General features: G+C 50.2%; 9 non-coding genes across 9 annotated transcripts; all 9 read right to left on the minus strand.

The window, feature by feature from the left end:
* Positions 1-3,660: 3,660 nt before the first annotated feature.
* Trnal-uaa lies at positions 3,661-3,744 on the minus strand. Its single transcript has one exon. It is a non-coding gene; the product is annotated as a tRNA-Leu (tRNA).
* A 7,404-nt stretch (positions 3,745-11,148) lies between these two features.
* On the minus strand, positions 11,149-11,232 carry Trnal-uaa. The gene has a single exon. It is a non-coding gene; the product is annotated as a tRNA-Leu (tRNA).
* A 1,788-nt stretch (positions 11,233-13,020) lies between these two features.
* Trnal-uaa lies at positions 13,021-13,104 on the minus strand. The gene has a single exon. It is a non-coding gene; the product is annotated as a tRNA-Leu (tRNA).
* Positions 13,105-14,892: 1,788 nt separating this feature from the next.
* On the minus strand, positions 14,893-14,976 carry Trnal-uaa. The gene has a single exon. It is a non-coding gene; the product is annotated as a tRNA-Leu (tRNA).
* Positions 14,977-16,764: 1,788 nt separating this feature from the next.
* On the minus strand, positions 16,765-16,848 carry Trnal-uaa. The gene has a single exon. It is a non-coding gene; the product is annotated as a tRNA-Leu (tRNA).
* Positions 16,849-18,636: 1,788 nt separating this feature from the next.
* On the minus strand, positions 18,637-18,720 carry Trnal-uaa. Its single transcript has one exon. It is a non-coding gene; the product is annotated as a tRNA-Leu (tRNA).
* Positions 18,721-20,508: 1,788 nt separating this feature from the next.
* Trnal-uaa lies at positions 20,509-20,592 on the minus strand. The gene has a single exon. It is a non-coding gene; the product is annotated as a tRNA-Leu (tRNA).
* Positions 20,593-22,380: 1,788 nt separating this feature from the next.
* Positions 22,381-22,464, minus strand: Trnal-uaa. The gene has a single exon. It is a non-coding gene; the product is annotated as a tRNA-Leu (tRNA).
* A 1,788-nt stretch (positions 22,465-24,252) lies between these two features.
* Trnal-uaa lies at positions 24,253-24,336 on the minus strand. The gene has a single exon. It is a non-coding gene; the product is annotated as a tRNA-Leu (tRNA).
* Positions 24,337-27,952: the final 3,616 nt, after the last annotated feature.

Genomic DNA, 27,952 nt, shown 5'->3' on the forward strand with positions numbered 1-27,952 from the left:
GTGCGAGGAAAGAGCTCCAGAGACTTCAATCTCTAACAATATCTCAAAGAACCTCGCTGCGAAACCTGTTTCTTTTTTCGGTAGGATGGAATTATGTCAGTTTTAGAAAATTTAAGACGCAATGTCAGACGTGGCGTAGGAAATGCACCCTCCCTTTCGGGAACCAATGTGGCGCGTTGGACCGCATTCTTCCGTCGTTTCCAGTTTGAACTGTAACTAGCAAAACTGTATTTAGTAATAGGAACATTTTCACAATGATGCAAAGAAAACTAGATATTAGCCAACGGCAAAGAAGGCCGTTTCCTAGCAACAGCCACGCTGTGCATTACGCACTCGTGGGAAGCCAATGAAATACTTCCCGTGAGGCTCAAACTGTCGTCCTTCACTTTACAATACTTAGGCACTGCCCCGGTGGTACCGACGCGTACATACTGAAACGTCTTTGGATCGTCAGTGAGTACTTCATATTAGAAATTTCGTGTTCGCCCTGATGTGCATTAAAGGGCAGATTCTTCAGTAAAAGTTAGTTCTGCGCTCAGTTTCAGTATATGGCCCTAGCAGCACCAGGAAAACGGGTTCAGATGTGCTCGCCTTCCACTCGGCGTTGAGCGCCTACAGCGAGATTGCCTTCGGCCTCTGGCGCCAGGAGGGAAGGCGACACATCACGGCGCAAGCAGCGCGTAGCAGAAGGCGGTGGTGGTGTGTCGGTCAGCATGATTGCTTCCCAAGTAGCTGACCCGGGTTCGAAACCCGGACACCGCACGGAAGTTGTCTTCTTTACTCAGGAGAGTGTTTCCAACGCTCGCGATCGTCGAATTTCCGAATTGTCGTGTTACGAATGGTTTTCCTTCGCCACTCGTCCCGCTCCGCGTAGGCTAGTACGGATTGCAATTCACAGCATCGTGTGTCCCCATGTGTCGACTTGTCTCGACTTTGCTCGGCTGACGCGAAAGCTGACGCTTGCAAATGGGCGTATATGTAGAGGACAGGCGCTAGAAACGACTGGGAGAGACCAACTCGACAAACGCACAACGGACCCTTTCATTTGACTGTGGCCGCAGGTTCGCGAATTTGCGTCCCGAGAGGCAAGAGAGGGGTCAGCGTGCTGGACCGTATCATTACCTCGCAGCAACACCGAAAACTAAGGGAAAAGGCAAAATTAAAGAATCCAACAGCACGCAGACTTCCTAGTTAGCCACCGAGCCGTGTACTAAGCACGTAAAAACGCTGCTTAACTTCGGTGATCGGACGAGAACCCGTGTCGTCAGCGTGGCACACAAGTCGGCGAGAACGTTTCCAGACGTGCGGACATCCTAGTCCTTGTACAGATCACTTGGGATTTGCCTGGCAGTCTCTCGCGCTGCCTTTTAGGGAAGCAATATGGAATAGCCCTTGGTGATATCTAACCCATAGCCTTCCCGTTGTTAGCATGACACACTAACTTAGTGAGCTTACTGCCCAAGCTATACGGCCGCTTCAGAACTCCAGCACCTGAGCCACCGTTTCATCTATCTTTATTAAGGCCTTTCGATTCATTTAAACACGTATGCGTTGCTGTTGAGGTTTTCTCGCTGTCGCTTGGAACCCAGGGCCACAGCACAACAACAACGGAGACGTCCGTGAGAAGAGCTACACCTCGACGCAGGAAAAGTATGTTCCGCTATTTCTTTTCGACCGCTCGGGCTGTCACTGTCGTCTCGAGTTAAATCTGCATGGCGTGTTTCTGCATAATTTACTTGTTCTGAAAGATCAAGGGAGTATGTTAGTTTCAGAATGTTTAAAATGCATTGTCAGATGTGTGGTTCGCACCCACGCTCCCTTACGGGAACCAGAGCTTAAATCTGGCGCCTTAGACCGCTCGCCCAATCTGACGTGCGAGGAAAGAGCTCCAGAGACTTCAATCTCTAGCAATATCTCAAAGAACCTCGCTGCGAAACCTGTTTCTTTTTTCGGTAGGATGGAATTATGTCAGTTTTAGAAAATTTAAGACGCAATGTCAGACGTGGCGTAGGAAATGCACCCTCCCTTTCGGGAACCAATGTGGCGCGTTGGACCGCATTCTTCCGTCGTTTCCAGTTTGAACTGTAACTAGCAAAACTGTATTTAGTAATAGGAACATTTTCACAATGATGCAAAGAAAACTAGATATTAGCCAACGGCAAATAAGGCCGTTTCCTAGCAACAGCCACGCTGTGCATTACGCACTCGTGGGAAGCCAATGAAATACTTCCCGTGAGGCTCAAACTGTCGTCCTTCACTTTACAATACTTAGGCACTGCCCCGGTGGTACCGACGCGTACATACTGAAACGTCTTTGGATCGTCAGTGAGTACTTCATATTAGAAATTTCGTGTTCGCCCTGATGTGCATTAAAGGGCAGATTCTTCAGTAAAAGTTAGTTCTGCGCTCAGTTTCAGTATATGGCCCTAGCAGCACCAGGAAAACGGGTTCAGATGTGCTCGCCTTCCACTCGGCGTTGAGCGCCTACAGCGAGATTGGCTTCGGCCTCTGGCGCCAGGAGGGAAGGCGACACATCACGGCGCAAGCAGCGCGTAGCAGAAGGCGGTGGTGGTGTGTCGGTCAGCATGATTGCTTCCCAAGTAGCTGACCCGGGTTCGAAACCCGGACACCGCACGGAAGTTGTCTTCTTTACTCAGGAGAGTGTTTCCAACGCTCGCGATCGTCGAATTTCCGAATTGTCGTGTTACGAATGGTTTTCCTTCGCCACTCGTCCCGCTCCGCGTAGGCTAGTACGGATTGCAATTCACAGCATCGTGTGTCCCCATGTGTCGACTTGTCTCGACTTTGCTCGGCTGACGCGAAAGCTGACGCTTGCAAATGGGCGTATATGTAGAGGACAGGCGCTAGAAACGACTGGGAGAGACCAACTCGACAAACGCACAACGGACCCTTTCATTTGACTGTGGCCGCAGGTTCGCGAATTTGCGTCCCGAGAGGCAAGAGAGGGGTCAGCGTGCTGGACCGTATCATTACCTCGCAGCAACACCGAAAACTACGGGAAAAGGCAAAATTAAAGAATCCAACAGCACGCAGACTTCCTAGTTAGCCACCGAGCCGTGTACTAAGCACGTAAAAACGCTGCTTAACTTCGGTGATCGGACGAGAACCCGTGTCGTCAGCGTGGCACACAAGTCGGCGAGAACGTTTCCAGACGTGCGGACATCCTAGTCCTTGTACAGATCACTTGGGATTTGCCTGGCAGTCTCTCGCGCTGCCTTTTAGGGAAGCAATATGGAATAGCCCTTGGTGGGATCTAACCCATAGCCTTCCCGTTGTTAGCATGACACACTAACTTAGTGAGCTTACTGCCCACGCAATACGGCCGCTTCAGAACTCCAGCACCTGAGCCACCGTTTCATCTATCTTTATTAAGGCCTTTCGATTCATTTAAACACGTATGCGTTGCTGTTGAGGTTTTCTCGCTGTCGCTTGGAACCCAGGGCCACAGCACAACAACAACGGAGACGTCCGTGAGAAGAGCTACACCTCGACGCAGGAAAAGTATGTTCCGCTATTTCTTTTCGACCGCTCGGGCTGTCACTGTCGTCTCTAGTTAAATCTGCATGGCGTGTTTCTGCATAATTTACTTGTTCTGAAAGATCAAGGGAGTATGTTAGTTTCAGAATGTTTAAAATGCATTGTCAGATGTGTGGTTCGCACCCACGCTCCCTTACGGGAACCAGAGCTTAAATCTGGCGCCTTAGACCGCTCGGCCAATCTGACGTGCGAGGAAAGAGCTCCAGAGACTTCAATCTCTAGCAATATCTCAAAGAACCTCGCTGCGAAACCTGTTTCTTTTTTCGGTAGGATGGAATTATGTCAGTTTTAGAAAATTTAAGACGCAATGTCAGACGTGGCGTAGGAAATGCACCCTCCCTTTCGGGAACCAATGTGGCGCGTTGGACCGCATTCTTCCGTCGTTTCCAGTTTGAACTGTAACTAGCAAAACTGTATTTAGTAATAGGAACATTTTCACAATGATGCAAAGAAAACTAGATATTAGCCAACGGCAAATAAGGCCGTTTCCTAGCAACAGCCACGCTGTGCATTACGCACTCGTGGGAAGCCAATGAAATACTTCCCGTGAGGCTCAAACTGTCGTCCTTCACTTTACAATACTTAGGCACTGCCCCGGTGGTACCGACGCGTACATACTGAAACGTCTTTGGATCGTCAGTGAGTACTTCATATTAGAAATTTCGTGTTCGCCCTGATGTGCATTAAAGGGCAGATTCTTCAGTAAAAGTTAGTTCTGCGCTCAGTTTCAGTATATGGCCCTAGCAGCACCAGGAAAACGGGTTCAGATGTGCTCGCCTTCCACTCGGCGTTGAGCGCCTACAGCGAGATTGCCTTCGGCCTCTGGCGCCAGGAGGGAAGGCGACACATCACGGCGCAAGCAGCGCGTAGCAGAAGGCGGTGGTGGTGTGTCGGTCAGCATGATTGCTTCCCAAGTAGCTGACCCGGGTTCGAAACCCGGACACCGCACGGAAGTTGTCTTCTTTACTCAGGAGAGTGTTTCCAACGCTCGCGATCGTCGAATTTCCGAATTGTCGTGTTACGAATGGTTTTCCTTCGCCACTCGTCCCGCTCCGCGTAGGCTAGTACGGATTGCAATTCACAGCATCGTGTGTCCCCATGTGTCGACTTGTCTCGACTTTGCTCGGCTGACGCGAAAGCTGACGCTTGCAAATGGGCGTATATGTCGAGGACAGGCGCTAGAAACGACTGGGAGAGACCAACTCGACAAACGCACAACGGACCCTTTCATTTGACTGTGGCCGCAGGTTCGCGAATTTGCGTCCCGAGAGGCAAGAGAGGGGTCAGCGTGCTGGACCGTATCATTACCTCGCAGCAACACCGAAAACTAAGGGAAAAGGCAAAATTAAAGAATCCAACAGCACGCAGACTTCCTAGTTAGCCACCGAGCCGTGTACTAAGCACGTAAAAACGCTGCTTAACTTCGGTGATCGGACGAGAACCCGTGTCGTCAGCGTGGCACACAAGTCGGCGAGAACGTTTCCAGACGTGCGGACATCCTAGTCCTTGTACAGATCACTTGGGATTTGCCTGGCAGTCTCTCGCGCTGCCTTTTAGGGAAGCAATATGGAATAGCCCTTGGTGGGATCTAACCCATAGCCTTCCCGTTGTTAGCATGACACACTAACTTAGTGAGCTTACTGCCCAAGCTATACGGCCGCTTCAGAACTCCAGCACCTGAGCCACCGTTTCATCTATCTTTATTAAGGCCTTTCGATTCATTTAAACACGTATGCGTTGCTGTTGAGGTTTTCTCGCTGTCGCTTGGAACCCAGGGCCACAGCACAACAACAACGGAGACGTCCGTGAGAAGAGCTACACCTCGACGCAGGAAAAGTATGTTCCGCTATTTCTTTTCGACCGCTCGGGCTGTCACTGTCGTCTCTAGTTAAATCTGCATGGCGTGTTTCTGCATAATTTACTTGTTCTGAAAGATCAAGGGAGTATGTTAGTTTCAGAATGTTTAAAATGCATTGTCAGATGTGTGGTTCGCACCCACGCTCCCTTACGGGAACCAGAGCTTAAATCTGGCGCCTTAGACCGCTCGCCCAATCTGACGTGCGAGGAAAGAGCTCCAGAGACTTCAATCTCTAGCAATATCTCAAAGAACCTCGCTGCGAAACCTGTTTCTTTTTTCGGTAGGATGGAATTATGTCAGTTTTAGAAAATTTAAGACGCAATGTCAGACGTGGCGTAGGAAATGCACCCTCCCTTTCGGGAACCAATGTGGCGCGTTGGACCGCATTCTTCCGTCGTTTCCAGTTTGAACTGTAACTAGCAAAACTGTATTTAGTAATAGGAACATTTTCACAATGATGCAAAGAAAACTAGATATTAGCCAACGGCAAATAAGGCCGTTTCCTAGCAACAGCCACGCTGTGCATTACGCACTCGTGGGAAGCCAATGAAATACTTCCCGTGAGGCTCAAACTGTCGTCCTTCACTTTACAATACTTAGGCACTGCCCCGGTGGTACCGACGCGTACATACTGAAACGTCTTTGGATCGTCAGTGAGTACTTCATATTAGAAATTTCGTGTTCGCCCTGATGTGCATTAAAGGGCAGATTCTTCAGTAAAAGTTAGTTCTGCGCTCAGTTTCAGTATATGGCCCTAGCAGCACCAGGAAAACGGGTTCAGATGTGCTCGCCTTCCACTCGGCGTTGAGCGCCTACAGCGAGATTGGCTTCGGCCTCTGGCGCCAGGAGGGAAGGCGACACATCACGGCGCAAGCAGCGCGTAGCAGAAGGCGGTGGTGGTGTGTCGGTCAGCATGATTGCTTCCCAAGTAGCTGACCCGGGTTCGAAACCCGGACACCGCACGGAAGTTGTCTTCTTTACTCAGGAGAGTGTTTCCAACGCTCGCGATCGTCGAATTTCCGAATTGTCGTGTTACGAATGGTTTTCCTTCGCCACTCGTCCCGCTCCGCGTAGGCTAGTACGGATTGCAATTCACAGCATCGTGTGTCCCCATGTGTCGACTTGTCTCGACTTTGCTCGGCTGACGCGAAAGCTGACGCTTGCAAATGGGCGTATATGTCGAGGACAGGCGCTAGAAACGACTGGGAGAGACCAACTCGACAAACGCACAACGGACCCTTTCATTTGACTGTGGCCGCAGGTTCGCGAATTTGCGTCCCGAGAGGCAAGAGAGGGGTCAGCGTGCTGGACCGTATCATTACCTCGCAGCAACACCGAAAACTAAGGGAAAAGGCAAAATTAAAGAATCCAACAGCACGCAGACTTCCTAGTTAGCCACCGAGCCGTGTACTAAGCACGTAAAAACGCTGCTTAACTTCGGTGATCGGACGAGAACCCGTGTCGTCAGCGTGGCACACAAGTCGGCGAGAACGTTTCCAGACGTGCGGACATCCTAGTCCTTGTACAGATCACTTGGGATTTGCCTGGCAGTCTCTCGCGCTGCCTTTTAGGGAAGCAATATGGAATAGCCCTTGGTGGGATCTAACCCATAGCCTTCCCGTTGTTAGCATGACACACTAACTTAGTGAGCTTACTGCCCAAGCTATACGGCCGCTTCAGAACTCCAGCACCTGAGCCACCGTTTCATCTATCTTTATTAAGGCCTTTCGATTCATTTAAACACGTATGCGTTGCTGTTGAGGTTTTCTCGCTGTCGCTTGGAACCCAGGGCCACAGCACAACAACAACGGAGACGTCCGTGAGAAGAGCTACACCTCGACGCAGGAAAAGTATGTTCCGCTATTTCTTTTCGACCGCTCGGGCTGTCACTGTCGTCTCTAGTTAAATCTGCATGGCGTGTTTCTGCATAATTTACTTGTTCTGAAAGATCAAGGGAGTATGTTAGTTTCAGAATGTTTAAAATGCATTGTCAGATGTGTGGTTCGCACCCACGCTCCCTTACGGGAACCAGAGCTTAAATCTGGCGCCTTAGACCGCTCGCCCAATCTGACGTGCGAGGAAAGAGCTCCAGAGACTTCAATCTCTAGCAATATCTCAAAGAACCTCGCTGCGAAACCTGTTTCTTTTTTCGGTAGGATGGAATTATGTCAGTTTTAGAAAATTTAAGACGCAATGTCAGACGTGGCGTAGGAAATGCACCCTCCCTTTCGGGAACCAATGTGGCGCGTTGGACCGCATTCTTCCGTCGTTTCCAGTTTGAACTGTAACTAGCAAAACTGTATTTAGTAATAGGAACATTTTCACAATGATGCAAAGAAAACTAGATATTAGCCAACGGCAAATAAGGCCGTTTCCTAGCAACAGCCACGCTGTGCATTACGCACTCGTGGGAAGCCAATGAAATACTTCCCGTGAGGCTCAAACTGTCGTCCTTCACTTTACAATACTTAGGCACTGCCCCGGTGGTACCGACGCGTACATACTGAAACGTCTTTGGATCGTCAGTGAGTACTTCATATTAGAAATTTCGTGTTCGCCCTGATGTGCATTAAAGGGCAGATTCTTCAGTAAAAGTTAGTTCTGCGCTCAGTTTCAGTATATGGCCCTAGCAGCACCAGGAAAACGGGTTCAGATGTGCTCGCCTTCCACTCGGCGTTGAGCGCCTACAGCGAGATTGGCTTCGGCCTCTGGCGCCAGGAGGGAAGGCGACACATCACGGCGCAAGCAGCGCGTAGCAGAAGGCGGTGGTGGTGTGTCGGTCAGCATGATTGCTTCCCAAGTAGCTGACCCGGGTTCGAAACCCGGACACCGCACGGAAGTTGTCTTCTTTACTCAGGAGAGTGTTTCCAACGCTCGCGATCGTCGAATTTCCGAATTGTCGTGTTACGAATGGTTTTCCTTCGCCACTCGTCCCGCTCCGCGTAGGCTAGTACGGATTGCAATTCACAGCATCGTGTGTCCCCATGTGTCGACTTGTCTCGACTTTGCTCGGCTGACGCGAAAGCTGACGCTTGCAAATGGGCGTATATGTCGAGGACAGGCGCTAGAAACGACTGGGAGAGACCAACTCGACAAACGCACAACGGACCCTTTCATTTGACTGTGGCCGCAGGTTCGCGAATTTGCGTCCCGAGAGGCAAGAGAGGGGTCAGCGTGCTGGACCGTATCATTACCTCGCAGCAACACCGAAAACTAAGGGAAAAGGCAAAATTAAAGAATCCAACAGCACGCAGACTTCCTAGTTAGCCACCGAGCCGTGTACTAAGCACGTAAAAACGCTGCTTAACTTCGGTGATCGGACGAGAACCCGTGTCGTCAGCGTGGCACACAAGTCGGCGAGAACGTTTCCAGACGTGCGGACATCCTAGTCCTTGTACAGATCACTTGGGATTTGCCTGGCAGTCTCTCGCGCTGCCTTTTAGGGAAGCAATATGGAATAGCCCTTGGTGGGATCTAACCCATAGCCTTCCCGTTGTTAGCATGACACACTAACTTAGTGAGCTTACTGCCCAAGCTATACGGCCGCTTCAGAACTCCAGCACCTGAGCCACCGTTTCATCTATCTTTATTAAGGCCTTTCGATTCATTTAAACACGTATGCGTTGCTGTTGAGGTTTTCTCGCTGTCGCTTGGAACCCAGGGCCACAGCACAACAACAACGGAGACGTCCGTGAGAAGAGCTACACCTCGACGCAGGAAAAGTATGTTCCGCTATTTCTTTTCGACCGCTCGGGCTGTCACTGTCGTCTCTAGTTAAATCTGCATGGCGTGTTTCTGCATAATTTACTTGTTCTGAAAGATCAAGGGAGTATGTTAGTTTCAGAATGTTTAAAATGCATTGTCAGATGTGTGGTTCGCACCCACGCTCCCTTACGGGAACCAGAGCTTAAATCTGGCGCCTTAGACCGCTCGCCCAATCTGACGTGCGAGGAAAGAGCTCCAGAGACTTCAATCTCTAGCAATATCTCAAAGAACCTCGCTGCGAAACCTGTTTCTTTTTTCGGTAGGATGGAATTATGTCAGTTTTAGAAAATTTAAGACGCAATGTCAGACGTGGCGTAGGAAATGCACCCTCCCTTTCGGGAACCAATGTGGCGCGTTGGACCGCATTCTTCCGTCGTTTCCAGTTTGAACTGTAACTAGCAAAACTGTATTTAGTAATAGGAACATTTTCACAATGATGCAAAGAAAACTAGATATTAGCCAACGGCAAATAAGGCCGTTTCCTAGCAACAGCCACGCTGTGCATTACGCACTCGTGGGAAGCCAATGAAATACTTCCCGTGAGGCTCAAACTGTCGTCCTTCACTTTACAATACTTAGGCACTGCCCCGGTGGTACCGACGCGTACATACTGAAACGTCTTTGGATCGTCAGTGAGTACTTCATATTAGAAATTTCGTGTTCGCCCTGATGTGCATTAAAGGGCAGATTCTTCAGTAAAAGTTAGTTCTGCGCTCAGTTTCAGTATATGGCCCTAGCAGCACCAGGAAAACGGGTTCAGATGTGCTCGCCTTCCACTCGGCGTTGAGCGCCTACAGCGAGATTGGCTTCGGCCTCTGGCGCCAGGAGGGAAGGCGACACATCACGGCGCAAGCAGCGCGTAGCAGAAGGCGGTGGTGGTGTGTCGGTCAGCATGATTGCTTCCCAAGTAGCTGACCCGGGTTCGAAACCCGGACACCGCACGGAAGTTGTCTTCTTTACTCAGGAGAGTGTTTCCAACGCTCGCGATCGTCGAATTTCCGAATTGTCGTGTTACGAATGGTTTTCCTTCGCCACTCGTCCCGCTCCGCGTAGGCTAGTACGGATTGCAATTCACAGCATCGTGTGTCCCCATGTGTCGACTTGTCTCGACTTTGCTCGGCTGACGCGAAAGCTGACGCTTGCAAATGGGCGTATATGTCGAGGACAGGCGCTAGAAACGACTGGGAGAGACCAACTCGACAAACGCACAACGGACCCTTTCATTTGACTGTGGCCGCAGGTTCGCGAATTTGCGTCCCGAGAGGCAAGAGAGGGGTCAGCGTGCTGGACCGTATCATTACCTCGCAGCAACACCGAAAACTAAGGGAAAAGGCAAAATTAAAGAATCCAACAGCACGCAGACTTCCTAGTTAGCCACCGAGCCGTGTACTAAGCACGTAAAAACGCTGCTTAACTTCGGTGATCGGACGAGAACCCGTGTCGTCAGCGTGGCACACAAGTCGGCGAGAACGTTTCCAGACGTGCGGACATCCTAGTCCTTGTACAGATCACTTGGGATTTGCCTGGCAGTCTCTCGCGCTGCCTTTTAGGGAAGCAATATGGAATAGCCCTTGGTGGGATCTAACCCATAGCCTTCCCGTTGTTAGCATGACACACTAACGTAGTGAGCTTACTGCCCAAGCTATACGGCCGCTTCAGAACTCCAGCACCTGAGCCACCGTTTCATCTATCTTTATTAAGGCCTTTCGATTCATTTAAACACGTATGCGTTGCTGTTGAGGTTTTCTCGCTGTCGCTTGGAACCCAGGGCCACAGCACAACAACAACGGAGACGTCCGTGAGAAGAGCTACACCTCGACGCAGGAAAAGTATGTTCCGCTATTTCTTTTCGACCGCTCGGGCTGTCACTGTCGTCTCTAGTTAAATCTGCATGGCGTGTTTCTGCATAATTTACTTGTTCTGAAAGATCAAGGGAGTATGTTAGTTTCAGAATGTTTAAAATGCATTGTCAGATGTGTGGTTCGCACCCACGCTCCCTTACGGGAACCAGAGCTTAAATCTGGCGCCTTAGACCGCTCGGCCAATCTGACGTGCGAGGAAAGAGCTCCAGAGACTTCAATCTCTAGCAATATCTCAAAGAACCTCGCTGCGAAACCTGTTTCTTTTTTCGGTAGGATGGAATTATGTCAGTTTTAGAAAATTTAAGACGCAATGTCAGACGTGGCGTAGGAAATGCACCCTCCCTTTCGGGAACCAATGTGGCGCGTTGGACCGCATTCTTCCGTCGTTTCCAGTTTGAACTGTAACTAGCAAAACTGTATTTAGTAATAGGAACATTTTCACAATGATGCAAAGAAAACTAGATATTAGCCAACGGCAAATAAGGCCGTTTCCTAGCAACAGCCACGCTGTGCATTACGCACTCGTGGGAAGCCAATGAAATACTTCCCGTGAGGCTCAAACTGTCGTCCTTCACTTTACAATACTTAGGCACTGCCCCGGTGGTACCGACGCGTACATACTGAAACGTCTTTGGATCGTCAGTGAGTACTTCATATTAGAAATTTCGTGTTCGCCCTGATGTGCATTAAAGGGCAGATTCTTCAGTAAAAGTTAGTTCTGCGCTCAGTTTCAGTATATGGCCCTAGCAGCACCAGGAAAACGGGTTCAGATGTGCTCGCCTTCCACTCGGCGTTGAGCGCCTACAGCGAGATTGGCTTCGGCCTCTGGCGCCAGGAGGGAAGGCGACACATCACGGCGCAAGCAGCGCGTAGCAGAAGGCGGTGGTGGTGTGTCGGTCAGCATGATTGCTTCCCAAGTAGCTGACCCGGGTTCGAAACCCGGACACCGCACGGAAGTTGTCTTCTTTACTCAGGAGAGTGTTTCCAACGCTCGCGATCGTCGAATTTCCGAATTGTCGTGTTACGAATGGTTTTCCTTCGCCACTCGTCCCGCTCCGCGTAGGCTAGTACGGATTGCAATTCACAGCATCGTGTGTCCCCATGTGTCGACTTGTCTCGACTTTGCTCGGCTGACGCGAAAGCTGACGCTTGCAAATGGGCGTGTATGTCGAGGACAGGCGCTAGAAACGACTGGGAGAGACCAACTCGACAAACGCACAACGGACCCTTTCATTTGACTGTGGCCGCAGGTTCGCGAATTTGCGTCCCGAGAGGCAAGAGAGGGGTCAGCGTGCTGGACCGTATCATTACCTCGCAGCAACACCGAAAACTAAGGGAAAAGGCAAAATTAAAGAATCCAACAGCACGCAGACTTCCCAGTTAGCCACCGAGCCGTGTACTAAGCACGTAAAAACGCTGCTTAACTTCGGTGATCGGACGAGAACCCGTGTCGTCAGCGTGGCACACAAGTCGGCGAGAACGTTTCCAGACGTGCGGACATCCTAGTCCTTGTACAGATCACTTGGGATTTGCCTGGCAGTCTCTCGCGCTGCCTTTTAGGGAAGCAATATGGAATAGCCCTTGGTGGGATCTAACCCATAGCCTTCCCGTTGTTAGCATGACACACTAACTTAGTGAGCTTACTGCCCAAGCTATACGGCCGCTTCAGAACTCCAGCACCTGAGCCACCGTTTCATTTATCTTTATTAAGGCCTTTCGATTCATTTAAACACGTATGCGTTGCTGTTGAGGTTTTCTCGCTGTCGCTTGGAACCCAGGGCCACAGCACAACAACAACGGAGACGTCCGTGAGAAGAGCTACACCTCGACGCAGGAAAAGTATGTTCCGCTATTTCTTTTCGACCGCTCGGGCTGTCACTGTCGTCTCTAGTTAAATCTGCATGGCGTGTTTCTGCATAATTTACTTGTTCTGAAAGATCAAGGGAGTATGTTAGTTTCAGAATGTTTAAAATGCATTGTCAGATGTGTGGTTCGCACCCACGCTCCCTTACGGGAACCAGAGCTTAAATCTGGCGCCTTAGACCGCTCGGCCAATCTGACGTGCGAGGAAAGAGCTCCAGAGACTTCAATCTCTAGCAATATCTCAAAGAACCTCGCTGCGAAACCTGTTTCTTTTTTCGGTAGGATGGAATTATGTCAGTTTTAGAAAATTTAAGACGCAATGTCAGACGTGGCGTAGGAAATGCACCCTCCCTTTCGGGAAGCAATGTGGCGCGTTGGACCGCATTCTTCCGTCGTTTCCAGTTTGAACTGTAACTAGCAAAACTGTATTTAGTAATAGGAACATTTTCACAATGATGCAAAGAAAACTAGATATTAGGCAACGGCAAATAAGGCCGTTTCCTAGCAACAGCCACGCTGTGCATTACGCACTCGTGGGAAGCCAATGATATACTTCCCGTGAGGCTCAAACTGTCGTCCTTCACTTTACAATACTTAGGCACTGCCCCGGTGGTACCGACGCGTACATACTGAAACGTCTTTGGATCGTCAGTGAGTACTTCATATTAGAAATTTCGTGTTCGCCCTGATGTGCATTAAAGGGCAGATTCTTCAGTAAAAGTTAGTTCTGCGCTCAGTTTCAGTATATGGCCCTAGCAGCACCAGGAAAACGGGTTCAGATGTGCTCGCCTTCCACTCGGCGTTGAGCGCCTACAGCGAGATTGGCTTCGGCCTCTGGCGCCAGGAGGGAAGGCGACACATCACGGCGCAAGCAGCGCGTAGCAGAAGGCGGTGGTGGTGTGTCGGTCAGCATGATTGCTTCCCAAGTAGCTGACCCGGGTTCGAAACCCGGACACCGCACGGAAGTTGTCTTCTTTACTCAGGAGAGTGTTTCCAACGCTCGCGATCGTCGAATTTCCGAATTGTCGTGTTACGAATGGTTTTCCTTCGCCACTCGTCCCGCTCCGCGTAGGCTAGTACGGATTGCAATTCACAGCATCGTGTGTCCCCATGTGTCGACTTGTCTCGACTTTGCTCGGCTGACGCGAAAGCTGACGCTTGCAAATGGGCGTATATGTAGAGGACAGGCGCTAGAAACGACTGGGAGAGACCAACTCGACAAACGCACAACGGACCCTTTCATTTGACTGTGGCCGCAGGTTCGCGAATTTGCGTCCCGAGAGGCAAGAGAGGGGTCAGCGTGCTGGACCGTATCATTACCTCGCAGCAACACCGAAAACTAAGGGAAAAGGCAAAATTAAAGAATCCAACAGCACGCAGACTTCCTAGTTAGCCACCGAGCCGTGTACTAAGCACGTAAAAACGCTGCTTAACTTCGGTGATCGGACGAGAACCCGTGTCGTCAGCGTGGCACACAAGTCGGCGAGAACGTTTCCAGACGTGCGGACATCCTAGTCCTTGTACAGATCACTTGGGATTTGCCTGGCAGTCTCTCGCGCTGCCTTTTAGGGAAGCAATATGGAATAGCCCTTGGTGGGATCTAACCCATAGCCTTCCCGTTGTTAGCATGACACACTAACTTAGTGAGCTTACTGCCCAAGCTATACGGCCGCTTCAGAACTCCATCACCTGAGCCACCGTTTCATCTATCTTTATTAAGGCCTTTCGATTCATTTAAACACGTATGCGTTGCTGTTGAGGTTTTCTCGCTGTCGCTTGGAACCCAGGGCCACAGCACAACAACAACGGAGACGTCCGTGAGAAGAGCTACACCTCGACGCAGGAAAAGTATGTTCCGCTATTTCTTTTCGACCGCTCGGGCTGTCACTGTCGTCTCTAGTTAAATCTGCATGGCGTGTTTCTGCATAATTTACTTGTTCTGAAAGATCAAGGGAGTATGTTAGTTTCAGAATGTTTAAAATGCATTGTCAAATGTGTGGTTCGAACCCACGCTCCCTTACGGGAACCAGAGCTTAAATCTGGCGCCTTAGACCGCTCGGCCAATCTGACGTGCGAGGAAAGAGCTCCAGAGACTTCAATCTCTAGCAATATCTCAAAGAACCTCGCTGCGAAACCTGTTTCTTTTTTCGGTAGGATGGAATTATGTCAGTTTTAGAAAATTTAAGACGCAATGTCAGACGTGGCGTAGGAAATGCACCCTCCCTTTCGGGAACCAATGTGGCGCGTTGGACCGCATTCTTCCGTCGTTTCCAGTTTGAACTGTAACTAGCAAAACTGTATTTAGTAATAGGAACATTTTCACAATGATGCAAAGAAAACTAGATATTAGCCAACGGCAAATAAGGCCGTTTCCTAGCAACAGCCACGCTGTGCATTACGCACTCGTGGGAAGCCAATGAAATACTTCCCGTGAGGCTCAAGCTGTCGTCCTTCACTTTACAATACTTAGGCACTGCCCCGGTGGTACCGACGCGTACATACTGAAACGTCTTTGGATCGTCAGTGAGTACTTCATATTAGAAATTTCGTGTTCGCCCTGATGTGCATTAAAGGGCAGATTCTTCAGTAAAAGTTAGTTCTGCGCTCAGTTTCAGTATATGGCCCTAGCAGCACCAGGAAAACGGGTTCCGATGTGCTCGCCTTCCACTCGGCGTTGAGCGCCTACAGCGAGATTGCCTTCGGCCTCTGGCGCCAGGAGGGAAGGCGACACATCACGGCGCAAGCAGCGCGTAGCAGAAGGCGGTGGTGGTGTGTCGGTCAGCATGATTGCTTCCCAAGTAGCTGACCCGGGTTCGAAACCCGGACACCGCACGGAAGTTGTCTTCTTTACTCAGGAGAGTGTTTCCAACGCTCGCGATCGTCGAATTTCCGAACTGTCGTGTTAAGTATGGTTTTCCTTCGCCACTCGTCCCGCTCCGCCTAGGCTAGTACGGATTGCAATTCACAGCATCGTGTGTCCCCATGTGTCGACTTGTCTCGACTTTGCTCGGCTGACGCGAAAGCTGACGCTTGCAAATGGGCGTATATGTAGAGGATAGGCGCTAGAAACGACTGGGAGAGACCAACTCGACAAACGCACAACGGACCCTTTCATTTGACTGTGGCCGCAGGTTCGCGAATTTGCGTCCCGAGAGGCAAGAGAGGGGTAGGCGTGCTGGACCGTATCATTACCTCGCAGCAACACCGAAAACTAAGGGAAAAGGCAAAATTAAAGAATCCAACAGCACGCAGACTTCTTAGTTAGCCACCGAGCCGTGTACTAAGCACGTAAAAACGCTGCTTAACTTCGGTGATCGGACGAGAACCCGTGTCGCCAGCGTGGCACACAAGTCGGCGAGAACGTTTCCAGACGTGCGGACATCCTAGTCCTTGTACAGATCACTTGGGATTTGCCTGGCAGTCTCTCGCGCTGCCTTTTAGGGAAGCAATATGGAATAGCCCTTGGTGGGATCTAACCCATAGCCTTCCCGTTGTTAGCATGACACACTAACTTAGTGAGCTTACTGCCCACGCAATACGGCCGCTTCAGAACTCCAGCACCTGAGCCACCGTTTCATCTATCTTTATTAAGGCCTTTCGATTCATTTAAACACGTATGCGTTGCTGTTGAGGTTTTCTCGCTGTCGCTTGGAACCCAGGGCCACAGCACAACAACAACGGAGACGTCCGTGAGAAGAGCTACACCTCGACGCAGGAAAAGTATGTTCCGCTATTTCTTTTCGACCGCTCGGGCTGTCACTGTCGTCTCTAGTTAAATCTGCATGGCGTGTTTCTGCATAATTTACTTGTTCTGAAAGATCAAGGGAGTATGTTAGTTTCAGAATGTTTAAAATGCATTGTCAAATGTGTGGTTCGCACCCACGCTCCCTTACGGGAACCAGAGCTTAAATCTGGCGCCTTAGACCGCTCGGCCAATCTGACGTGCGAGGAAAGAGCTCCAGAGACTTCAATCTCTAGCAATATCTCAAAGAACCTCGCTGCGAAACCTGTTTCTTTTTTCGGTAGGATGGAATTATGTCAGTTTTAGAAAATTTAAGACGCAATGTCAGACGTGGCGTAGGAAATGCACCCTCCCATTCGGGAACCAATGTGGCGCGTTGGACCGCATTCTTCCGTCGTTTCCAGTTTGAACTGTAACTAGCAAAACTGTATTTAGTAATAGGAACATTTTCACAATGATGCAAAGAAAACTAGATATTAGCCAACGGCAAATAAGGCCGTTTCCTAGCAACAGCCACGCTGTGCATTACGCACTCGTGGGAAGCCAATGAAATACTTCCCGTGAGGCTCAAACTGTCGTCCTTCACTTTACAATACTTAGGCACTGCCCCGGTGGTACCGACGCGTACATACTGAAACGTCTTTGGATCGTCAGTGAGTACTTCATATTAGAAATTTCGTGTTCGCCCTGATGTGCATTAAAGGGCAGATTCTTCAGTAAAAGTTAGTTCTGCGCTCAGTTTCAGTATATGGCCCTAGCAGCACCAGGAAAACGGGTTCAGATGTGCTCGCCTTCCACTCGGCGTTGAGCGCCTACAGCGAGATTGCCTTCGGCCTCTGGCGCCAGGAGGGAAGGCGACACATCACGGCGCAAGCAGCGCGTAGCAGAAGGCGGTGGTGGTGTGTCGGTCAGCATGATTGCTTCCCAAGTAGCTGACCCGGGTTCGAAACCCGGACACCGCACGGAAGTTGTCTTCTTTACTCAGGAGAGTGTTTCCAACGCTCGCGATCGTCGAATTTCCGAACTGTCGTGTTACGAATGGTTTTCCTTCGCCACTCGTCCCGCTCCGCCTAGGCTAGTACGGATTGCAATTCACAGCATCGTGTGTCCCCATGTGTCGACTTGTCTCGACTTTGCTCGGCTGACGCGAAAGCTGACGCTTGCAAATGGGCGTATATGTAGAGGACAGGCGCTAGAAACGACTGGGAGAGACCAACTCGACAAACGCACAACGGACCCTTTCATTTGACTGTGGCCGCAGGTTCGCGAATTTGCGTCCCGAGAGGCAAGAGAGGGGTCAGCGTGCTGGACCGTATCATTACCTCGCAGCAACACCGAAAACTAAGGGAAAAGGCAAAATTAAAGAATCCAACAGCACGCAGACTTCCTAGTTAGCCACCGAGCCGTGTACTAAGCACGTAAAAACGCTGCTTAACTTCGGTGATCGGACGAGAACCCGTGTCGTCAGCGTGGCACACAAGTCGGCGAGAACGTTTCCAGACGTGCGGACATCCTAGTCCTTGTACAGATCACTTGGGATTTGCCTGGCAGTCTCTCGCGCTGCCTTTTAGGGAAGCAATATGGAATAGCCCTTGGTGGGATCTAACCCATAGCCTTCCCGTTGTTAGCATGACACACTAACTTAGTGAGCTTACTGCCCAAGCTATACGGCCGCTTCAGAACTCCAGCACCTGAGCCACCGTTTCATTTATCTTTATTAAGGCCTTTCGATTCATTTAAACACGTATGCGTTGCTGTTGAGGTTTTCTCGCTGTCGCTTGGAACCCAGGGCCACAGCACAACAACAACGGAGACGTCCGTGAGAAGAGCTACACCTCGACGCAGGAAAAGTATGTTCCGCTATTTCTTTTCGACCGCTCGGGCTGTCACTGTCGTCTCTAGTTAAATCTGCATGGCGTGTTTCTGCATAATTTACTTGTTCTGAAAGATCAAGGGAGTATGTTAGTTTCAGAATGTTTAAAATGCATTGTCAGATGTGTGGTTCGCACCCACGCTCCCTTACGGGAACCAGAGCTTAAATCTGGCGCCTTAGACCGCTCGGCCAATCTGACGTGCGAGGAAAGAGCTCCAGAGACTTCAATCTCTAGCAATATCTCAAAGAACCTCGCTGCGAAACCTGTTTCTTTTTTCGGTAGGATGGAATTATGTCAGTTTTAGAAAATTTAAGACGCAATGTCAGACGTGGCGTAGGAAATGCACCCTCCCTTTCGGGAAGCAATGTGGCGCGTTGGACCGCATTCTTCCGTCGTTTCCAGTTTGAACTGTAACTAGCAAAACTGTATTTAGTAATAGGAACATTTTCACAATGATGCAAAGAAAACTAGATATTAGCCAACGGCAAATAAGGCCGTTTCCTAGCAACAGCCACGCTGTGCATTACGCACTCGTGGGAAGCCAATGATATACTTCCCGTGAGGCTCAAACTGTCGTCCTTCACTTTACAATACTTAGGCACTGCCCCGGTGGTACCGACGCGTACATACTGAAACGTCTTTGGATCGTCAGTGAGTACTTCATATTAGAAATTTCGTGTTCGCCCTGATGTGCATTAAAGGGCAGATTCTTCAGTAAAAGTTAGTTCTGCGCTCAGTTTCAGTATATGGCCCTAGCAGCACCAGGAAAACGGGTTCAGATGTGCTCGCCTTCCACTCGGCGTTGAGCGCCTACAGCGAGATTGGCTTCGGCCTCTGGCGCCAGGAGGGAAGGCGACACATCACGGCGCAAGCAGCGCGTAGCAGAAGGCGGTGGTGGTGTGTCGGTCAGCATGATTGCTTCCCAAGTAGCTGACCCGGGTTCGAAACCCGGACACCGCACGGAAGTTGTCTTCTTTACTCAGGAGAGTGTTTCCAACGCTCGCGATCGTCGAATTTCCGAATTGTCGTGTTACGAATGGTTTTCCTTCGCCACTCGTCCCGCTCCGCGTAGGCTAGTACGGATTGCAATTCACAGCATCGTGTGTCCCCATGTGTCGACTTGTCTCGACTTTGCTCGGCTGACGCGAAAGCTGACGCTTGCAAATGGGCGTATATGTAGAGGACAGGCGCTAGAAACGACTGGGAGAGACCAACTCGACAAACGCACAACGGACCCTTTCATTTGACTGTGGCCGCAGGTTCGCGAATTTGCGTCCCGAGAGGCAAGAGAGGGGTCAGCGTGCTGGACCGTATCATTACCTCGCAGCAACACCGAAAACTAAGGGAAAAGGCAAAATTAAAGAATCCAACAGCACGCAGACTTCCTAGTTAGCCACCGAGCCGTGTACTAAGCACGTAAAAACGCTGCTTAACTTCGGTGATCGGACGAGAACCCGTGTCGTCAGCGTGGCACACAAGTCGGCGAGAACGTTTCCAGACGTGCGGACATCCTAGTCCTTGTACAGATCACTTGGGATTTGCCTGGCAGTCTCTCGCGCTGCCTTTTAGGGAAGCAATATGGAATAGCCCTTGGTGGGATCTAACCCATAGCCTTCCCGTTGTTAGCATGACACACTAACTTAGTGAGCTTACTGCCCAAGCTATACGGCCGCTTCAGAACTCCATCACCTGAGCCACCGTTTCATCTATCTTTATTAAGGCCTTTCGATTCATTTAAACACGTATGCGTTGCTGTTGAGGTTTTCTCGCTGTCGCTTGGAACCCAGGGCCACAGCACAACAACAACGGAGACGTCCGTGAGAAGAGCTACACCTCGACGCAGGAAAAGTATGTTCCGCTATTTCTTTTCGACCGCTCGGGCTGTCACTGTCGTCTCTAGTTAAATCTGCATGGCGTGTTTCTGCATAATTTACTTGTTCTGAAAGATCAAGGGAGTATGTTAGTTTCAGAATGTTTAAAATGCATTGTCAAATGTGTGGTTCGAACCCACGCTCCCTTACGGGAACCAGAGCTTAAATCTGGCGCCTTAGACCGCTCGGCCAATCTGACGTGCGAGGAAAGAGCTCCAGAGACTTCAATCTCTAGCAATATCTCAAAGAACCTCGCTGCGAAACCTGTTTCTTTTTTCGGTAGGATGGAATTATGTCAGTTTTAGAAAATTTAAGACGCAATGTCAGACGTGGCGTAGGAAATGCACCCTCCCTTTCGGGAACCAATGTGGCGCGTTGGACCGCATTCTTCCGTCGTTTCCAGTTTGAACTGTAACTAGCAAAACTGTATTTAGTAATAGGAACATTTTCACAATGATGCAAAGAAAACTAGATATTAGCCAACGGCAAATAAGGCCGTTTCCTAGCAACAGCCACGCTGTGCATTACGCACTCGTGGGAAGCCAATGAAATACTTCCCGTGAGGCTCAAGCTGTCGTCCTTCACTTTACAATACTTAGGCACTGCCCCGGTGGTACCGACGCGTACATACTGAAACGTCTTTGGATCGTCAGTGAGTACTTCATATTAGAAATTTCGTGTTCGCCCTGATGTGCATTAAAGGGCAGATTCTTCAGTAAAAGTTAGTTCTGCGCTCAGTTTCAGTATATGGCCCTAGCAGCACCAGGAAAACGGGTTCCGATGTGCTCGCCTTCCACTCGGCGTTGAGCGCCTACAGCGAGATTGCCTTCGGCCTCTGGCGCCAGGAGGGAAGGCGACACATCACGGCGCAAGCAGCGCGTAGCAGAAGGCGGTGGTGGTGTGTCGGTCAGCATGATTGCTTCCCAAGTAGCTGACCCGGGTTCGAAACCCGGACACCGCACGGAAGTTGTCTTCTTTACTCAGGAGAGTGTTTCCAACGCTCGCGATCGTCGAATTTCCGAACTGTCGTGTTAAGAATGGTTTTCCTTCGCCACTCGTCCCGCTCCGCCTAGGCTAGTACGGATTGCAATTCACAGCATCGTGTGTCCCCATGTGTCGACTTGTCTCGACTTTGCTCGGCTGACGCGAAAGCTGACGCTTGCAAATGGGCGTATATGTAGAGGATAGGCGCTAGAAACGACTGGGAGAGACCAACTCGACAAACGCACAACGGACCCTTTCATTTGACTGTGGCCGCAGGTTCGCGAATTTGCGTCCCGAGAGGCAAGAGAGGGGTAGGCGTGCTGGACCGTATCATTACCTCGCAGCAACACCGAAAACTAAGGGAAAAGGCAAAATTAAAGAATCCAACAGCACGCAGACTTCTTAGTTAGCCACCGAGCCGTGTACTAAGCACGTAAAAACGCTGCTTAACTTCGGTGATCGGACGAGAACCCGTGTCGCCAGCGTGGCACACAAGTCGGCGAGAACGTTTCCAGACGTGCGGACATCCTAGTCCTTGTACAGATCACTTGGGATTTGCCTGGCAGTCTCTCGCGCTGCCTTTTAGGGAAGCAATATGGAATAGCCCTTGGTGGGATCTAACCCATAGCCTTCCCGTTGTTAGCATGACACACTAACTTAGTGAGCTTACTGCCCACGCAATACGGCCGCTTCAGAACTCCAGCACCTGAGCCACCGTTTCATCTATCTTTATTAAGGCCTTTCGATTCATTTAAACACGTATGCGTTGCTGTTGAGGTTTTCTCGCTGTCGCTTGGAACCCAGGGCCACAGCACAACAACAACGGAGACGTCCGTGAGAAGAGCTACACCTCGACGCAGGAAAAGTATGTTCCGCTATTTCTTTTCGACCGCTCGGGCTGTCACTGTCGTCTCTAGTTAAATCTGCATGGCGTGTTTCTGCATAATTTACTTGTTCTGAAAGATCAAGGGAGTATGTTAGTTTCAGAATGTTTAAAATGCATTGTCAAATGTGTGGTTCGAACCCACGCTCCCTTACGGGAACCAGAGCTTAAATCTGGCGCCTTAGACCGCTCGGCCAATCTGACGTGCGAGGAAAGAGCTCCAGAGACTTCAATCTCTAGCAATATCTCAAAGAACCTCGCTGCGAAACCTGTTTCTTTTTTCGGTAGGATGGAATTATGTCAGTTTTAGAAAATTTAAGACGCAATGTCAGACGTGGCGTAGGAAATGCACCCTCCCTTTCGGGAACCAATGTGGCGCGTTGGACCGCATTCTTCCGTCGTTTCCAGTTTGAACTGTAACTAGCAAAACTGTATTTAGTAATAGGAACATTTTCACAATGATGCAAAGAAAACTAGATATTAGCCAACGGCAAATAAGGCCGTTTCCTAGCAACAGCCACGCTGTGCATTACGCACTCGTGGGAAGCCAATGAAATACTTCCCGTGAGGCTCAAGCTGTCGTCCTTCACTTTACAATACTTAGGCACTGCCCCGGTGGTACCGACGCGTACATACTGAAACGTCTTTGGATCGTCAGTGAGTACTTCATATTAGAAATTTCGTGTTCGCCCTGATGTGCATTAAAGGGCAGATTCTTCAGTAAAAGTTAGTTCTGCGCTCAGTTTCAGTATATGGCCCTAGCAGCACCAGGAAAACGGGTTCCGATGTGCTCGCCTTCCACTCGGCGTTGAGCGCCTACAGCGAGATTGCCTTCGGCCTCTGGCGCCAGGAGGGAAGGCGACACATCACGGCGCAAGCAGCGCGTAGCAGAAGGCGGTGGTGGTGTGTCGGTCAGCATGATTGCTTCCCAAGTAGCTGACCCGGGTTCGAAACCCGGACACCGCACGGAAGTTGTCTTCTTTACTCAGGAGAGTGTTTCCAACGCTCGCGATCGTCGAATTTCCGAACTGTCGTGTTAAGAATGGTTTTCCTTCGCCACTCGTCCCGCTCCGCCTAGGCTAGTACGGATTGCAATTCACAGCATCGTGTGTCCCCATGTGTCGACTTGTCTCGACTTTGCTCGGCTGACGCGAAAGCTGACGCTTGCAAATGGGCGTATATGTAGAGGATAGGCGCTAGAAACGACTGGGAGAGACCAACTCGACAAACGCACAACGGACCCTTTCATTTGACTGTGGCCGCAGGTTCGCGAATTTGCGTCCCGAGAGGCAAGAGAGGGGTAGGCGTGCTGGACCGTATCATTACCTCGCAGCAACACCGAAAACTAAGGGAAAAGGCAAAATTAAAGAATCCAACAGCACGCAGACTTCTTAGTTAGCCACCGAGCCGTGTACTAAGCACGTAAAAACGCTGCTTAACTTCGGTGATCGGACGAGAACCCGTGTCGCCAGCGTGGCACACAAGTCGGCGAGAACGTTTCCAGACGTGCGGACATCCTAGTCCTTGTACAGATCACTTGGGATTTGCCTGGCAGTCTCTCGCGCTGCCTTTTAGGGAAGCAATATGGAATAGCCCTTGGTGGGATCTAACCCATAGCCTTCCCGTTGTTAGCATGACACACTAACTTAGTGAGCTTACTGCCCACGCAATACGGCCGCTTCAGAACTCCAGCACCTGAGCCACCGTTTCATCTATCTTTATTAAGGCCTTTCGATTCATTTAAACACGTATGCGTTGCTGTTGAGGTTTTCTCGCTGTCGCTTGGAACCCAGGGCCACAGCACAACAACAACGGAGACGTCCGTGAGAAGAGCTACACCTCGACGCAGGAAAAGTATGTTCCGCTATTTCTTTTCGACCGCTCGGGCTGTCACTGTCGTCTCTAGTTAAATCTGCATGGCGTGTTTCTGCATAATTTACTTGTTCTGAAAGATCAAGGGAGTATGTTAGTTTCAGAATGTTTAAAATGCATTGTCAAATGTGTGGTTCGCACCCACGCTCCCTTACGGGAACCAGAGCTTAAATCTGGCGCCTTAGACCGCTCGGCCAATCTGACGTGCGAGGAAAGAGCTCCAGAGACTTCAATCTCTAGCAATATCTCAAAGAACCTCGCTGCGAAACCTGTTTCTTTTTTCGGTAGGATGGAATTATGTCAGTTTTAGAAAATTTAAGACGCAATGTCAGACGTGGCGTAGGAAATGCACCCTCCCATTCGGGAACCAATGTGGCGCGTTGGACCGCATTCTTCCGTCGTTTCCAGTTTGAACTGTAACTAGCAAAACTGTATTTAGTAATAGGAACATTTTCACAATGATGCAAAGAAAACTAGATATTAGCCAACGGCAAATAAGGCCGTTTCCTAGCAACAGCCACGCTGTGCATTACGCACTCGTGGGAAGCCAATGAAATACTTCCCGTGAGGCTCAAACTGTCGTCCTTCACTTTACAATACTTAGGCACTGCCCCGGTGGTACCGACGCGTACATACTGAAACGTCTTTGGATCGTCAGTGAGTACTTCATATTAGAAATTTCGTGTTCGCCCTGATGTGCATTAAAGGGCAGATTCTTCAGTAAAAGTTAGTTCTGCGCTCAGTTTCAGTATATGGCCCTAGCAGCACCAGGAAAACGGGTTCAGATGTGCTCGCCTTCCACTCGGCGTTGAGCGCCTACAGCGAGATTGCCTTCGGCCTCTGGCGCCAGGAGGGAAGGCGACACATCACGGCGCAAGCAGCGCGTAGCAGAAGGCGGTGGTGGTGTGTCGGTCAGCATGATTGCTTCCCAAGTAGCTGACCCGGGTTCGAAACCCGGACACCGCACGGAAGTTGTCTTCTTTACTCAGGAGAGTGTTTCCAACGCTCGCGATCGTCGAATTTCCGAACTGTCGTGTTACGAATGGTTTTCCTTCGCCACTCGTCCCGCTCCGCCTAGGCTAGTACGGATTGCAATTCACAGCATCGTGTGTCCCCATGTGTCGACTTGTCTCGACTTTGCTCGGCTGACGCGAAAGCTGACGCTTGCAAATGGGCGTATATGTAGAGGACAGGCGCTAGAAACGACTGGGAGAGACCAACTCGACAAACGCACAACGGACCCTTTCATTTGACTGTGGCCGCAGGTTCGCGAATTTGCGTCCCGAGAGGCAAGAGAGGGGTCAGCGTGCTGGACCGTATCATTACCTCGCAGCAACACCGAAAACTAAGGGAAAAGGCAAAATTAAAGAATCCAACAGCACGCAGACTTCTTAGTTAGCCACCGAGCCGTGTACTAAGCACGTAAAAACGCTGCTTAACTTCGGTGATCGGACGAGAACCCGTGTCGTCAGCGTGGCACACAAGTCGGCGAGAACGTTTCCAGACGTGCGGACATCCTAGTCCTTGTACAGATCACTTGGGATTTGCCTGGCAGTCTCTCGCGCTGCCTTTTAGGGAAGCAATATGGAATAGCCCTTGGTGGGATCTAACCCATAGCCTTCCCGTTGTTAGCATGACACACTAACTTAGTGAGCTTACTGCCCACGCAATACGGCCGCTTCAGAACTCCAGCACCTGAGCCACCGTTTCATCTATCTTTATTAAGGCCTTTCGATTCATTTAAACACGTATGCGTTGCTGTTGAGGTTTTCTCGCTGTCGCTTGGAACCCAGGGCCACAGCACAACAACAACGGAGACGTCCGTGAGAAGAGCTACACCTCGACGCAGGAAAAGTATGTTCCGCTATTTCTTTTCGACCGCTCGGGCTGTCACTGTCGTCTCTAGTTAAATCTGCATGGCGTGTTTCTGCATAATTTACTTGTTCTGAAAGATCAAGGGAGTATGTTAGTTTCAGAATGTTTAAAATGCATTGTCAAATGTGTGGTTCGCACCCACGCTCCCTTACGTGAACCAGAGGTTAAATCTGGCGCCTTAGACCGCTCGGCCAATCTGACGTGCGAGGAAAGAGCTCCAGAGACTTCAATCTCTAGCAATATCTCAAAGAACCTCGCTGCGAAACCTGTTTCTTTTTTCGGTAGGATGGAATTATGTCAGTTTTAGAAAATTTAAGACGCAATGTCAGACGTGGCGTAGGAAATGCACCCTCCCATTCGGGAACCAATGTGGCGCGTTGGACCGCATTCTTCCGTCGTTTCCAGTTTGAACTGTAACTAGCAAAACTGTATTTAGTAATAGGAACATTTTCACAATGATGCAAAGAAAACTAGATATTAGCCAACGGCAAATAAGGCCGTTTCCTAGCAACAGCCACGCTGTGCATTACGCACTCGTGGGAAGCCAATGAAATACTTCCCGTGAGGCTCAAACTGTCGTCCTTCACTTTACAATACTTAGGCACTGCCCCGGTGGTACCGACGCGTACATACTGTAACGTCTTTGGATCGTCAGTGAGTACTTCATATTAGAAATTTCGTGTTCGCCCTGATGTGCATTAAAGGGCAGATTCTTCAGTAAAAGTTAGTTCTGCGCTCAGTTTCAGTATATGGCCCTAGCAGCACCAGGAAAACGGGTTCAGATGTGCTCGCCTTCCACTCGGCGTTGAGCGCCTACAGCGAGATTGCCTTCGGCCTCTGGCGCCAGGAGGGAAGGCGACACATCACGGCGCAAGCAGCGCGTAGCAGAAGGCGGTGGTGGTGTGTCGGTCAGCATGATTGCTTCCCAAGTAGCTGACCCGGGTTCGAAACCCGGACACCGCACGGAAGTTGTCTTCTTTACTCAGGAGAGTGTTTCCAACGCTCGCGATCGTCGAATTTCCGAACTGTCGTGTTACGAATGGTTTTCCTTCGCCACTCGTCCCGCTCCGCCTAGGCTAGTACGGATTGCAATTCACAGCATCGTGTGTCCCCATGTGTCGACTTGTCTCGACTTTGCTCGGCTGACGCGAAAGCTGACGCTTGCAAATGGGCGTATATGTAGAGGACAGGCGCTAGAAACGACTGGGAGAGACCAACTCGACAAACGCACAACGGACCCTTTCATTTGACTGTGGCCGCAGGTTCGCGAATTTGCGTCCCGAGAGGCAAGAGAGGGGTCAGCGTGCTGGACCGTATCATTACCTCGCAGCAACACCGAAAACTAAGGGAAAAGGCAAAATTAAAGAATCCAACAGCACGCAGACTTCTTAGTTAGCCACCGAGCCGTGTACTAAGCACGTAAAAACGCTGCTTAACTTCGGTGATCGGACGAGAACCCGTGTCGTCAGCGTGGCACACAAGTCGGCGAGAACGTTTCCAGACGTGCGGACATCCTAGTCCTTGTACAGATCACTTGGGATTTGCCTGGCAGTCTCTCGCGCTGCCTTTTAGGGAAGCAATATGGAATAGCCCTTGGTGGGATCTAACCCATAGCCTTCCCGTTGTTAGCATGACACACTAACTTAGTGAGCTTACTGCCCACGCAATACGGCCGCTTCAGAACTCCAGCACCTGAGCCACCGTTTCATCTATCTTTATTAAGGCCTTTCGATTCATTTAAACACGTATGCGTTGCTGTTGAGGTTTTCTCGCTGTCGCTTGGAACCCAGGGCCACAGCACAACAACAACGGAGACGTCCGTGAGAAGAGCTACACCTCGACGCAGGAAAAGTATGTTCCGCTATTTCTTTTCGACCGCTCGGGCTGTCACTGTCGTCTCTAGTTAAATCTGCATGGCGTGTTTCTGCATAATTTACTTGTTCTG

Source organism: Schistocerca americana, chromosome 7, assembly GCF_021461395.2.
Source record: "Schistocerca americana isolate TAMUIC-IGC-003095 chromosome 7, iqSchAmer2.1, whole genome shotgun sequence".
NCBI lineage: Eukaryota > Metazoa > Arthropoda > Insecta > Orthoptera > Acrididae > Schistocerca > Schistocerca americana.